The sequence below is a fragment of the Triticum aestivum genome, chromosome 5B (genome assembly GCF_018294505.1).
Source record: "Triticum aestivum cultivar Chinese Spring chromosome 5B, IWGSC CS RefSeq v2.1, whole genome shotgun sequence".
NCBI classification, from domain to species: domain Eukaryota; kingdom Viridiplantae; phylum Streptophyta; class Magnoliopsida; order Poales; family Poaceae; genus Triticum; species Triticum aestivum.
The window spans coordinates 701,117,591-701,130,619 of NC_057807.1; the positions used below are offsets into that span (position 1 = coordinate 701,117,591).

The window sequence follows — 13,029 nt, forward strand, 5'->3', positions numbered from 1 at the left end:
TTAATAGAGATGCTTGATGCTGATTTTCACATCACCGACAATCGGTTGCAATGCCTCCACCAGCGCGCCGACATTTGGATCTTCTTTCGAGCAGCAGATCTTGATCCTCTCGATGCAAGGGTGGGGGCCCAAGCTCAACGCTGCTCCTGATGGTGGCAAAGTAGATTCAGAATGCATGCACCTTATACATTGCACCTGTAGAGTGTCAACATTAAGGTGGAAGGATCAGTAAGGGGTTCCACTATTATTGCAGATCAACTCGTATTTAGAGAAGGTTTCGAGTGAGTACCCTTTCAAGCTTAAAAATCAACTCCTTCAGCTTGGGCGAGCGCTGGAGAATGCGAAGCAGCGCGTCGAAATCAGCAGCCATGCAGCAATGGCCCAGCACTAGGCTTGTCAGGTTGCTGAACATTGGGCATATCCACAAACCTCTCTGCAACAGAAGCTTCATATTCATCCCAGATGAAATCAAAATGAGTAGAATAGTTTGATCATTTCATGGTTTTTCTATGCTAGTTTATTAAAGTAATACCAGCTCGTTGGAGGGGAAACAAGTAAGCTGAAAAGGTTAAGATTTAAACCCCGAGAAGCAACTACATAAGAAAATCTAACTAATTATATTCATGTAAACGTGTATGAATGTGAAAAGAAAAAAGAACTAGTTCGTACCTCAGGTAATGGTGCATGCAACTCCAAGGTTGTGGCATGTGAGAGGCCATCAAGTAGAGCATGGCCCTCTATTGTCCTTACACTAACAAAGGCTGTTACTAGAGAAGACAGATCCCTAACTAATATAGCTCCGGAATGACTATGCATGTCTAGGATAGAGAGATGGGTAAGATTGCTAGCACAAATCAGGAGACTCCCGGTGATAAGGCAGTTAATGATATGCAGAACCTTGAGTGACCTGGATGAGATCTCCTTCAGGTCAACCAAAACGCAATCCTCCAGCCATAGAAGTTGAAGCACTCGGCAGTCGTAGTTGAGCGGCCTAAAGAGCCCATTTCCCAGATTGGAGCCTGATTGTTCTGAGGTGGTTAGAAGGAGGCATGGCTGAGCTATCCAGATGGCCCAATCCGGAAACATGGAGGTGACGAACTTTGTGCATGATGACATGACGAATCCACACAGTACATGTGGTACTAGCAACCGTGTGGTCAATGATCCGGGCTTCATCCAAGGAAGCAGTGGTGTCGCGCAAGAGCAGCAGGCGGTCCCCAAACTTCTCCATCTTTTCGTTGTCATCCATGAAGTCGTGGTGGTCGATGCGGATGTATGGCGTAGATGCCCAGAGATAGCGCCAGCTCGGCGAGAGCAGACTTGTGCGCACGGCCTCCGGCATGGGCAGGAAGGACATGACGCGGTGGAGCAGTTCACTGGGAAGGCTGCTGAGCCTGTCGACGCCACTGTAGGTGCCTCGCGCGCTCTTGGAACCACAGGGAGTAGATGCTGGTGCCGACATTTCGTCAAACAGGTTTAGCTGCATGAACCCAGGGAGGTGCCTCCGTCAATACTTCAAGATATCAATGCAGAAATCACATATGAATCGAGCCATTTCTGGGTACAAGACAAGATTTCAATCTAGCAACCGATTGGCCGATGGGAATCATGCACAAAGAAGCATCTTGATGGGAATCATGCACAATTAACACCATATCTTGGCATGATCCGATGGAATCAGTTAGTTGTTAGTTCGATCTGATGCCCTTTTAAGTACTCCCTCCGTTCCGAATTACTTGTCTTGGATTTGTCTAGATACAGATGTATCTAGACTCATTTTAGTGCTAGATACTTCTGTATCTAGACAAATCCAAGACAAGTAATTTAGAACGGAGGGAGTAGCTAGCTAGCTAGCTAGGGTTTACCCTCCAATTCCCATTACTATGACTGAGAAGAAGCTAGCTAAGGAAGGCGTACTGACCTGCAAGCAATGGTCCGACGACCCGATCAAGGCGACCGAGGAGGCGGTGCTGGCGCGGGCGTCCGAGGAGGCGGCGGCGAGAACCGGGTTCTCAATCACTGCCTCTCACCGGCATATATGACGGGATAGGCCTTGTAAAAGCTCACCGTTACTGGGCCAGTTTTGTTTCTTAAGCAGTTGTTCAGGTCCATTAAGGAAAACAGGCCGAGGGTGATGAAAATGTTATTTAAACAGGCTATGTATGGTTGATAATGTAAGATGGTTTCTATTAAATTAAATTAGTTCCCTCAAAAAATATTAAATTAAATTAAAATCACCTCAAAAAATTAATTAAACTGAAAGTGTCAAAATAATTAAATAAAAATGAGAAAAGCAGTCAAAAAATATCCAGAAGCAACATCCTTTTTTTTAGATGATAATAGGCCGAGTGTGATGAAAACAGGTTGTGTATGATTGACAACGTAAGCTGGTTTCTATTAAACTAAATAAAAATGCCTCAAAATTAAATTAAATTAAAAAAGGCAGTCAAAAAAGGTAGAGAAGTGGCAGCTTTGATGAGTATTAAAAGAAAGAACGGTGCTACAGCAGAGCATAGTAATAAGTTTGCAACCAAAGGAGTGAATTGCAAAAACATTGACATTGAAGGCTAGGGTTGCAAAAGCAAGCGACAGGGCAGAGCACTAGGACACAGTGGCAAGGTGCTACGTCAACGGTGGGCACGCAGGCGAGCTGAGACGGGAATGGCTACGCTCGAGTGAGCAGAGAAGCGAGGGAGAGAGGGGGGAGAAAGACCATAGGAGGAGGGGATCGGTACGAGGCTTCGTCCATGTCTCCTGGCGCGAGATTGGGTTGAAAGGGAGCACGACACGGCGAAGTAGGAGGTGGCGCAGTCTGGCGCATGCACTGGTTGCCAGTGGGCACAAGGTTGAAGACAACCTTGCCCCTGGTGGGCTGGGCCAACAGTGCCAGGCCAGGTGGGCTGCCAGGTTAGTCTTCTGCCTCCTTTTGTGTTCAGTTTTGTTGTTTTTATTTAAATCTTTGCCAATGTTGTAAATCCAAACTGAATTGAAAACTAGTGCCAATTTCCTCTAAATATTTTTTATGTTGCTCATTGGACAATTCCAAATTTAGATAAAGTATTTCAGGGATTTTGAACTTATATTCAGATTAATATGAATATAGATCCAACTGCAAATACAATATGAGTTAAATTCAAATGCCCAAAATAATTCCTTAAAATGTTCTTAAATTTTGGTTTGAATTATAGTTCTTGCCAAGTTTCTCAAAGCAAGTAAGGAACATTTTGGAACAATTGAATAAGATTTCCAGGGTTCTTTGCTCTTTTTTTCTGAGGCTTTGAAAATCTCCTAATTTCAATTTACTTTGAAAATAAAAGCATGCATGATGCTACTCACTAATGCAACTAATTACAAAGCAAATTATAGGGCTGCGACCGAGGGCTCTGATCCGCCGTTCGCCATGCCGGAGAAGGCCGGAAATCACCGGAAGGGAGCTTGGGGGAAGAGTGGAGTGGCTAGGGTTTTGTTCATGAAGGGGGTCGGCATGAGCAAGTGTGGGCCGAATCTGACGTGACAAACTCGCCCGGACCTCCCCATATCCGCCACAGATTTAGGCTGGATATGAGGGGTGTTGGTCGGTACGGACATTTGGGGCTGGTACGAGGCATCCGGCTGAGTCATGTTTTTTTTTATGTGTGGTCAGTGACGGGGCTGTCCGCCTGAGCATATAGGAAGGGTTTGGGGAGCCCAGTTGTGTAGATGCTCTTACGGATTTAATTCAATTCTCAGTCATTCGCCAAAAAAACATAAGTCAGTCACAGCACACATATCTTAGCTACATTGCCGCGGACCAAGCACAGCCGCACATGGCATCTACCACCGGAGTGTGAGCAGTTGCGTGCACAGTACCCACGAGAAGCACGCGGACTGGTGTCGGACGCGGACCTGCATCATGCATGATCAATGCATTGGTCAATCGGCATGTCCCTGTTAATTCCCTGATGATTCTGTGTTGGCATGGAGATCTACATATACTCCTTTTAGAAGGCCAACACTGATACTCCCATCCCATCCCATGGCGATGAACACAGCGCTATGTCGGTTACTGCCTCTGCCTATGTTACATGGTACGGGGATATGGGTACGGGGATACGGATACGGCGATACAGGAGAACGGCATTTTCTGAAAATAGACTTACGGGGATACGGCGGGTATATGTATAAATGCATAGAAAATCAGCACCCCTAAACAATACTTTTGAGATGAGGAAATTCTCCTTTTAGAAGGCCAACACTGAGTACTCCCATCCCATCCCATCCCATCCCTCTGCCTTTTAGAAGGCCAACACTGAGTACGGTTCATTCCAACAGGTGATCAAGTTGCTGATGGTTTTACAAAACCTTGCAAGCTCGACAACTTCAAGCCTTCAAGACCAATCTAAACCTTCACATGTTGAGATTGAGGGAGGATGTAAATGATAGGCTTGATAGTTAGTTTAGATGTGACACATATGTCACGTTATTGTGTGCGTTGTGTATCTTGTAACAAAGGTAGGTTGTTAGGAAGATTTGATCCTATCTCTTGTATAGCTTGGAGGATGGGTCAAGACTCCAACAACCTGCCGCCGCATGTACTCCTTGTGCTATATAAACACGCACGCGTCCCTGCTACGATGCATACGCTTATCGCAAACCAATTCCTCTTACATGGTAATCAGAGCACCTCTCGAGCTCATCCATGGCAACATCTTCAAGTACCTTCCCATCCTCTCCATTCGCTCACGTCGTCTAGGAGAAGCTCACCAAGGGCAACGAGGCGCTATGGCGGGCGACGGTGCTGTCTGCCATCCGCGGTGCCCAGATGCAGAAGTACCTCGACCTCGATCATCAGGTGCCGCCCATGCAGTTGGAGATCACGGACTCCGACGGGAAAACCAAGAAGAAGACCCGCAACCCGGAGTTCCAAACCTGGTATGCACAAGATCAGCAAGTTTTCTCGTATCTTCTGACAACGCTGCCCCATGAGATGGCAATTCAGGTCGCCACTTGCCACACCTCGGCCGAGCTGTGGAACACGGTCCAGGGGATGCTGTCCTCATAAACCCGTGCCGCGACCGTGAACGTGCGGATCGCCCTCGCCAATCTCCAGAAGGGAAACAGCTCCATCACCGACTACGTCGGCAAGATCCGAACCCTCTGTGACGAACTTGTCGCAGCAGGCAAAAGGGTGGACGAGGAGGATGTCGTTTCACACATCCTCGCCGGGCTTGAAGAAGACTTCGACCCGGTTGTTTCGGCCATGTGCTCCCGTGCGGAGCCAGTCACCGTGCCAGAGCTGTACTCACAGCTTGTTAGCTTCGAGACACGGATGAATCTTCGCCATGGAGGATCGCAGTCCTCGGCAAATGCGGCAACACGAGGGCGTGGCCGCGGTGGTGGTGACCGCGGCCGCGACAGACAAGGCGGCGGCAACGCTGGTGGCGATCGCGGCCGTTCCTACACCAAGCAAAACGGTCGCGGTGGAGGTGGCAGGGGCAACTACAACAACTCTGCTCCTGCCCCCAAGGTGGTGTGCCAGATCTTTGGCAAGCCAGGCCACCCGGCCTGGAAGTGCTGGAAGCGCTATGACGAGTCGTACCAGGGAGAAGAAGAGAAGTCTGCCAACATGGTGGCCCCTGTTGGGAAACGTAGTAATTTCGAAAAAATTCCTATGCACACGCAAGATCATGGTGATGGTATAGCAACGAGAGGGGAGAGTGTTATCCACGTACCCTCGTAGACCGTTAAGCGGAAGCGTTATGACAACGCGGTTGATGTAGTCGTACGTCTTCACGATCTGACCGATCCAAGCACCGAACGTACGGCACCTCCGAGTTCAGCACACGTTCAGTTCGATGACGATCTCCGGGCTCCGATCCAGCAAAGCTTCGGAGATGAGTTCCGTCAGCACGACGGCGTGGTGACGATGATGATGTTCTACCGGCGCAGGGCTTCGCCTAAACTCTGCGACGATATGACCGAGGTGGAATATGGTGGAGGGGGGCACCGCACACGGCTAAGGAACGATCCGTAGATCAACTTGTGTGCCTATGGGATGCCCCCCGCCCCCGTATATAAAGGAGGGAGGGGGGAGGTGCGGCCGGCCCCCTAGGGGTGCACCTGGAGGAGTCCTACTCCCACCGGGAGTAGGACTCCCCCCTCTTGCCTTGGTGGAGAAGGAAAGGGGGGAGGGGAAAGAGGAAAGGGGGGCGAAGCCCCCCCTTCCTTGTCCTATTCGGACTAGGGGGGAGGGGGCGCGCGGCCTGCCCTATCCGGCCCTCCTCTTCTCCCTCTTGGCCCACTAAGGCCCATTAACCCCCGGGAGGGTTCCGGTAACCCCCCGGTGTTCCGGTAAAATCCCGATTTCACCCGGAACCATTCCGATGTCCAAACATAGGCTTCCAATATATCAATCTTTATGTCTCGACCATTTCGAGACTCCTCGTCATGTCCGTGATCACATCCGGGACTCCGAACAAACTTCGGTACATCAAAACTTATAAACTCATAATAAAACTGTCATCGTAACGTTAAGCGTGCGGACCCTACGGGTTCGAGAACTATGTAGACATGACCTAGAACCATTCTCGGTCAATAACCAATAGCGGGACCTGGACGCCCATATTGGTTCCTACATATTCTACGAAGATCTTTATCGGTCAAACCGCATAACAACATACGTTGTTCCCTTTGTCATCGGTATGTTACTTGCCCGAGATTCGATCGTCGGTATCCAATACCTAGTTCAATCTCGTTACCGGCAAGTCTCTTTACTCATTACGTAATGCATCATCCCATAACCAACTCATTGGTTACATTTCTTGCAAGGCTTATAGTGATGTGCATTACCGAGAGGGCCCAGAGATACCTCTCCGACAATCGGAGTGACAAAACCTAATCTCGAAATACCCAACTCAACATGTACCTTTGGAGACACCTGTAGTACTCCTTTATAATCACCCAGTTACGTTGTGACGTTTGGTAGTACCCAAAGTGTTCCTCCGGTAAACGGGGGTTGCATAATCTCATAGTTACAGGAACATGTATAAGTCATGAAGAAAGCAATAGCAACATACTAAACGATCAAGTGCTAGGCTAACGGAATGGGTCATGTCAATCACATCATTCTCCTAATGATGTGATCCCATTAATCAAATGACAACACATGTCTATGGTTAGGAAACATAACCATCTTTGATTAATGAGCTAGTCAAGTAGAGGCATACTAGTGACTATATGTTTGTCTATGTATTCACACATGTATCATGTTTCCGGTTAATACAATTCTAGCATGAATAATAAATATTTATCATGAAATAAGAAAATAAATAATAACTTTATTATTGCCTCTAGGGCATATTTCCTTCAGTCTCCCACTTGCACTAGAGTCAATAATCTAGTTCACATCACCATGTGATTTAACACTAATATCCATATCTGTATATGATTAACACCCATAGTTCACATCATCATGTGACCAACACCCAAAGGGTTTACTAGAGTCAATAATCTAGTTCACATCGCTTATGTGATTAACACCCAAAGAGTACTAAGGTGTGATCATGTTTTGCTCGTGAGAGAAGCTTAGTCAACGGGTCTGTCACATTCAGAGTCGTATGTATTTTGCAAATATTCTATGTCTACAATGCTCTGCATGGAGCTACTCTAGCTAATTGCTCCCACTTTCAATATGTATCCAGATTGAGACTTTAGAGTCATCTGGATCAGTGCCAAAACTCGTATCGACGTAACCCTCTACGACGAACTTTTTATCACCTCCATAATCGCGAAACATCTCCTTAGTCCTTACTAAGGATATTTTTGACCGTTGTCCAGTGATCTACTATTAGATCAAAATTGTATTCTTTTGCCAAACTCAGAGCAAGGTATACAATATGTCTGGTTTACAGCATAGCATACTTTATAGAACCTATGACTGAGGCATAGGGAATGACTTTTCATTCTCTTTCTATTTTCTGCCATGGTCAGGTCTTGAGTCTTACTCAACTTCACACCTTGCAACACAGGCAAGAACTGAAGGAAATATGCCCTAGAGGCAATAATAAAGTTATTATTTATTTCCTTATAATCATGATAAATGTTTATTATTCATGCTAGAATTGTATTAACCGGAAACATAATACATGTGTGAATACATAGACAAACAAAGTGTCACTAGTATGCCTCTACTTGACTAGCTCGTTAATCAAAGATGGTTATGTTTCCTGACCATGAACAATAAGTTGTTATTTGATTAACGAGGTCACATCATTAGTAGAATGATCTGATTGACATGACCCATTCCATTAGCTTAGCACCCGATCGTTTAGTATGTTGCTATTGCTTTCTTCATGACTTATACATGTTCCTATGACTATGAGATTATGCAACTCCCGTTTGCCGGAAGAACACTTTGGGTGCTACCAAACGTCACAACGTAACTGGGTGATTATAAAGGAGCATTACAGGTGTCTCCAAAGGTAGATGTTGGGTTGGCGTATTTCAAGATTAGGATTTGTCACTCCGATTGTCGGAGAGGTATCTCTGGGCCCTCTCGGTAATGCACATCACATAAGCCTTGCAAGCATTGCAACTAATGGGTTAGTTGCGAGATGATGTATTACGGAACGAGTAAAGAGACTTGCCGGTAACGAGATTGAACTAGGTATTGGATACCGACGATCGAATCTCGGGCAAGTAACATACCGATGACAAAGGGAACAACGTATGTTGTTATGCGGTCTGACCGATAAAGATCTTCGTAGAATATGTAGGAGCCAATATGGGCATCCAGGTCCCGCTATTGGTTATTGAGTGGAGACGTGTCTCGGTCATGTCTACATTGTTCTCGAACCCGTAGGGTCCGCACGCTTAAGGTTTCGATGACAGTTGTATTATGAGTTTATGAGTTTTGATGTACCGAAGGAGTTCGGAGTCCCGGATGAGATTGGGGACATGACGAGGAGTCTCGAAATGGTCGAGACATAAAGATTGATATATTGGATGACTATATTCGGACACCGGAAAGGTTCCGGAAGAGTATCGGATAAAACCGGAGCACCGGGGGGTTACCGGAACCCCCCGGGGGGTTAATGGGCCTTATGGGCCTAATGTGGAGAAGAGGAAGGGGCTGCCAGGGTAGGCCGCGCGCCCCCTATCCCCCTAGTCCGAATTGGACAAGGAGGGAGGGGCGGCGCCCTCCCTTTCCTTCTCTCCCTCCACCTCTCCTAGTTGGACAAGGAACGGGAGGGGAGTCCTACTCCCGGTAGGAGTAGGACTCCTCCTGCGCGCCTCCTCTAGGCCGGCCGCACCCTCCCCCTTGGATCTTTTATATACGAGGGCAGGGGGGCACCCTAGAACACACAAGTTGATCCACGTGATCTGTTCCTTAGCCGTGTGCGGTGCCCCCTGCCACCATATTCCTCGATAATACTGTAGCGGAGTTTAGGCGAAGCCCTGCTGCTGTAGTTCATCAAGATCGTCACCACGCCGTCGTGCTGACGGAACTCTTCCCCGACACTTTGCTGGATCGGAGGCCGGGGATCGTCATCGAGCTGAACGTGTGCTCAAACTCGGAGGTACCGTAGTTTCGGTGCTTGATCGGTTGGATCGTGAAGACGTACGACTACTTCCTCTACGTCGTGTCATCGCTTCCGCAGTCGGTCTGCGTTGGGTACGTAGACAACACTCTCCCCCTCATTGCTATGCATCACATGATCTTGCGTGTGCGTAGGAAATTTTTTAAATTACTACGAAACCCAACAGTGGCATCCGAGCCTAGGTTATTTATGTTGATGTTATATGCACGAGTAGAACACAAGTGAGTTGTGGACGATACAAGTCATACTTCCTACCAGCATGTCATACTTTGGTTCGGCGGTAATGTTGGATGAGACGACCCGGACCAACCTTACGCGTACGCTTACGCGAGACCGGTTCCCTCGACGTGCTTTGCACAGAGATGGCTTGCGGGCGACTGTCTCTCCAACTTTAGTTGAACCAAGTATGGCTACGCCCGGTCCTTGCGAAGGTTAAAATGGAGTCTATTTGACAAACTATCGTTGTGGTTTTGATGCGTAGGTGAGATTGGTTCTTACTTAAGCCCGTAGCAGCCACGTAAAACATGCAACAACAAAGTAGAGGACGTCTAACTTGTTTTTGCAGGGCATGTTGTGATGTGATATGGTCAAGGCATGATGCTGAATTTTATTGTATGAGATGATCATGTTTTGTAACCGAGTTATCGGCAACTGGCAGGAGCCATATGGTTGTCGCTTTATTGTATGCAATGCAATCGCGATGTAATGCTTTACTTTATTACTAAATGGTAGTGATAGTCGTGAAAGCATAAGATTGGCGAGACGACAACGATGCTACGATGGAGATCAAGGTGTCGCGCCGGTGACGATGGTGATCATGACGGTGCTTCGGAGATGGAGATCACAGGCACAAGATGATGATGGCCATATCATATCACTTATATTGATTGCATGTGATGTTTATCTTTTTATGCATCTTATCTTGCTTTGATTGACGGTAGCATTATAAGATGATCTCTCACTAAATTATCAAGAAGTGTTCTCCCTGAGTATGCACCGTTGCGAAAGTTTTTCGTGCTGAGACACCACGTGATGATCGGGTGTGATAGGCTCTACGTTCAAATACAACGGGTGCAAAACAGTTGCGCACGCAGAATACTCAGGTTAAACTTGACGAGCCTAGCATATGCAGATATGGCCTCGGAACATGAAGACCGAAAGGTCGAGCATGAATCATATAGTAGATATGATCAACATAACGATGTTCACCATTGAAAACTACTCCATCTCACGTGATGACCGGTTATGGTTTAGTTGATTTGGATCACGTAATCACTTAGAGGATTAGAGGGATGTCTATCTAAGTGGGAGTTCTTTAGTAATATGATTAATTGAACTTAAAGTTATCATGAACTTAGTCCCTGATAGTATCTTGCTTGTTTATGTTGATTGTAGATAGATGGCTCGTGCTGTTGTTCCGTTGAATTTTAATGCGTTCCTTGAGAAAGCAAAGTTGAAAGATGATCGTAGCAATTACACGGACTGGGTCCGTAACTTGAGTATTATCCTCATTGCTGCTAAGAAGAATTACGTCCTGGAAGCACCGCTGGGTGCCAGGCCTGCTGCTGGAGCAACAGCAGATGTTATGAACGTCTGGCAGAGCAAAGCTGATGACTACTCGATAGTTCAGTGTGCCATGCTTTACGGCTTAGAATCGGGGCTTCAACGACGTTTTGAACGTCATGGAGCATATGAGATGTTCCAGGAGTTGAAGTTGATATTTCAAGCAAATGGCCGGATTGAGAGATATGAAGTCTCCAATAAGTTCTATAGCTGCAAGATGGAGGAGAACAGTTCTGTTAGTGAGCATATACTCAAAATGTCTGGGTATAATAATCACTTGATTCAATTGGGAGTTAATCTTCCAGATGATTGCGTCATTGACAGAATTCTCCAATCACTGCCACCAAGCTACAAGAGCTTCGTGATGAACTATAATATGCAAGGGATGAACAAGACTATTCCCGAGCTCTTCGCGATGCTGAAAGCTGCGGAGGTAGAAATCAAGAAAGAGCATCAAGTGTTGATGGTCAAAAGACCACTAGTTTCAAGAAAAAGGGCAAAGGAAAGAAGAAGGGGAACTTCAAGAAGAACAGCAAGTCAGTTGCTGCTCAAGAGAAGAAACCCAAGTCTGGACCTAAGCCTGAAACTAAGTGCTTCTACTGCAAGCAGACTGGTCACTGGAAGCGGAACTGCCCCAAGTATTTGGCGGATAAGAAGGATGGCAAAGTGAACAAAGGTATATGTGATATACATGTTATTGACGTGTACCTTACTAATGCTCGCAGTAGCACCTGGGTATTTGATACTGGTTCTGTTGCTAATATTTGCAACTCGAAACAGGGGCTACAGATTAAGCGAAGATTGGCTAAGGACGAGGTGACGATGCGCGTGGGAAACGGTTCCAAAGTCGATGTGATCGCAGTCGGCACGCTACCTCTACATCTACCTTCGGGATTAATATTAGACCTAAATAATTGTTATTTGGTGCCAGCGTTGAGCATGAACATTATATCTGGATCTTGTTTAATGCGAGACGGTTATTCATTTAAATCAGAGAATAATGGTTGTTCTATTTATATGAGTAATATCTTTTATGGTCATGCACCCTTGAAGAGTGGTCTATTCTTATTGAATCTCGATAGTAGTAATACACATATTCATAATGTTGAAGCCAAAAGATGCAGAGTTGATAATGAAAGTGCAACTTATTTGTGGCACTGTCGTTTAGGTCATATCGGTATAAAGCGCATGAAGAAACTCCATACTGATGGACTTTTGGAACCACTTGATTATGAATCACTTGGTACTTGCGAACCATGCCTCATGGGCAAGATGACTAAAACACCGTTCTCCGGTACTATGGAGAGAGCAACAGATTTGTTGGAAATCATACATACCGATGTATGTGGTCCGATGAATATTGAGGCTCGTGGCGGATATCGTTATTTTCTCACCTTCACAGATGATTTAAGCAGATATGGATATATCTACTTAATGAAGCATAAGTCTGAAACATTTGAAAAGTTCAAAGAATTTCAGAGTGAAGTTGAAAATCATCGTAACAAGAAAATAAAGTTCCTACGATCTGATCGTGGAGGAGAATATTTGAGTTGCGAGTTTGGTGTACATTTGAAAAACTGTGGAATAGTTTCACAACTCACGCCACCTGGAACACCACAGCGTAATGGTGTATCCGAACGTCGTAATCATACTTTACTAGATATGGTACGATCTATGATGTCTCTTACAGATTTACCGCTATCATTTTGGGGTTATGCTTTAGAGACGACCGCATTCACGTTAAATAGGGCACCATCAAAATCCGTTGAGACGACGCCTTATGAACTGTGGTTTGGCAAGAAACCAAAGTTGTCGTTTCTTAAAGTTTGGGGCTGCGATGCTTATGTGAAAAAGCTTCAACCTGATAAGCTCGAACCCAAATCGGAGA

General features: G+C 46.1%; 1 pseudogene; it reads right to left on the bottom strand.

The window, feature by feature from the left end:
• Positions 1 to 1,466, bottom strand: LOC123115330 (putative FBD-associated F-box protein At5g56440; annotated as a pseudogene).
• Between the last annotated feature and the right edge of the window lie 11,563 nt (positions 1,467 to 13,029).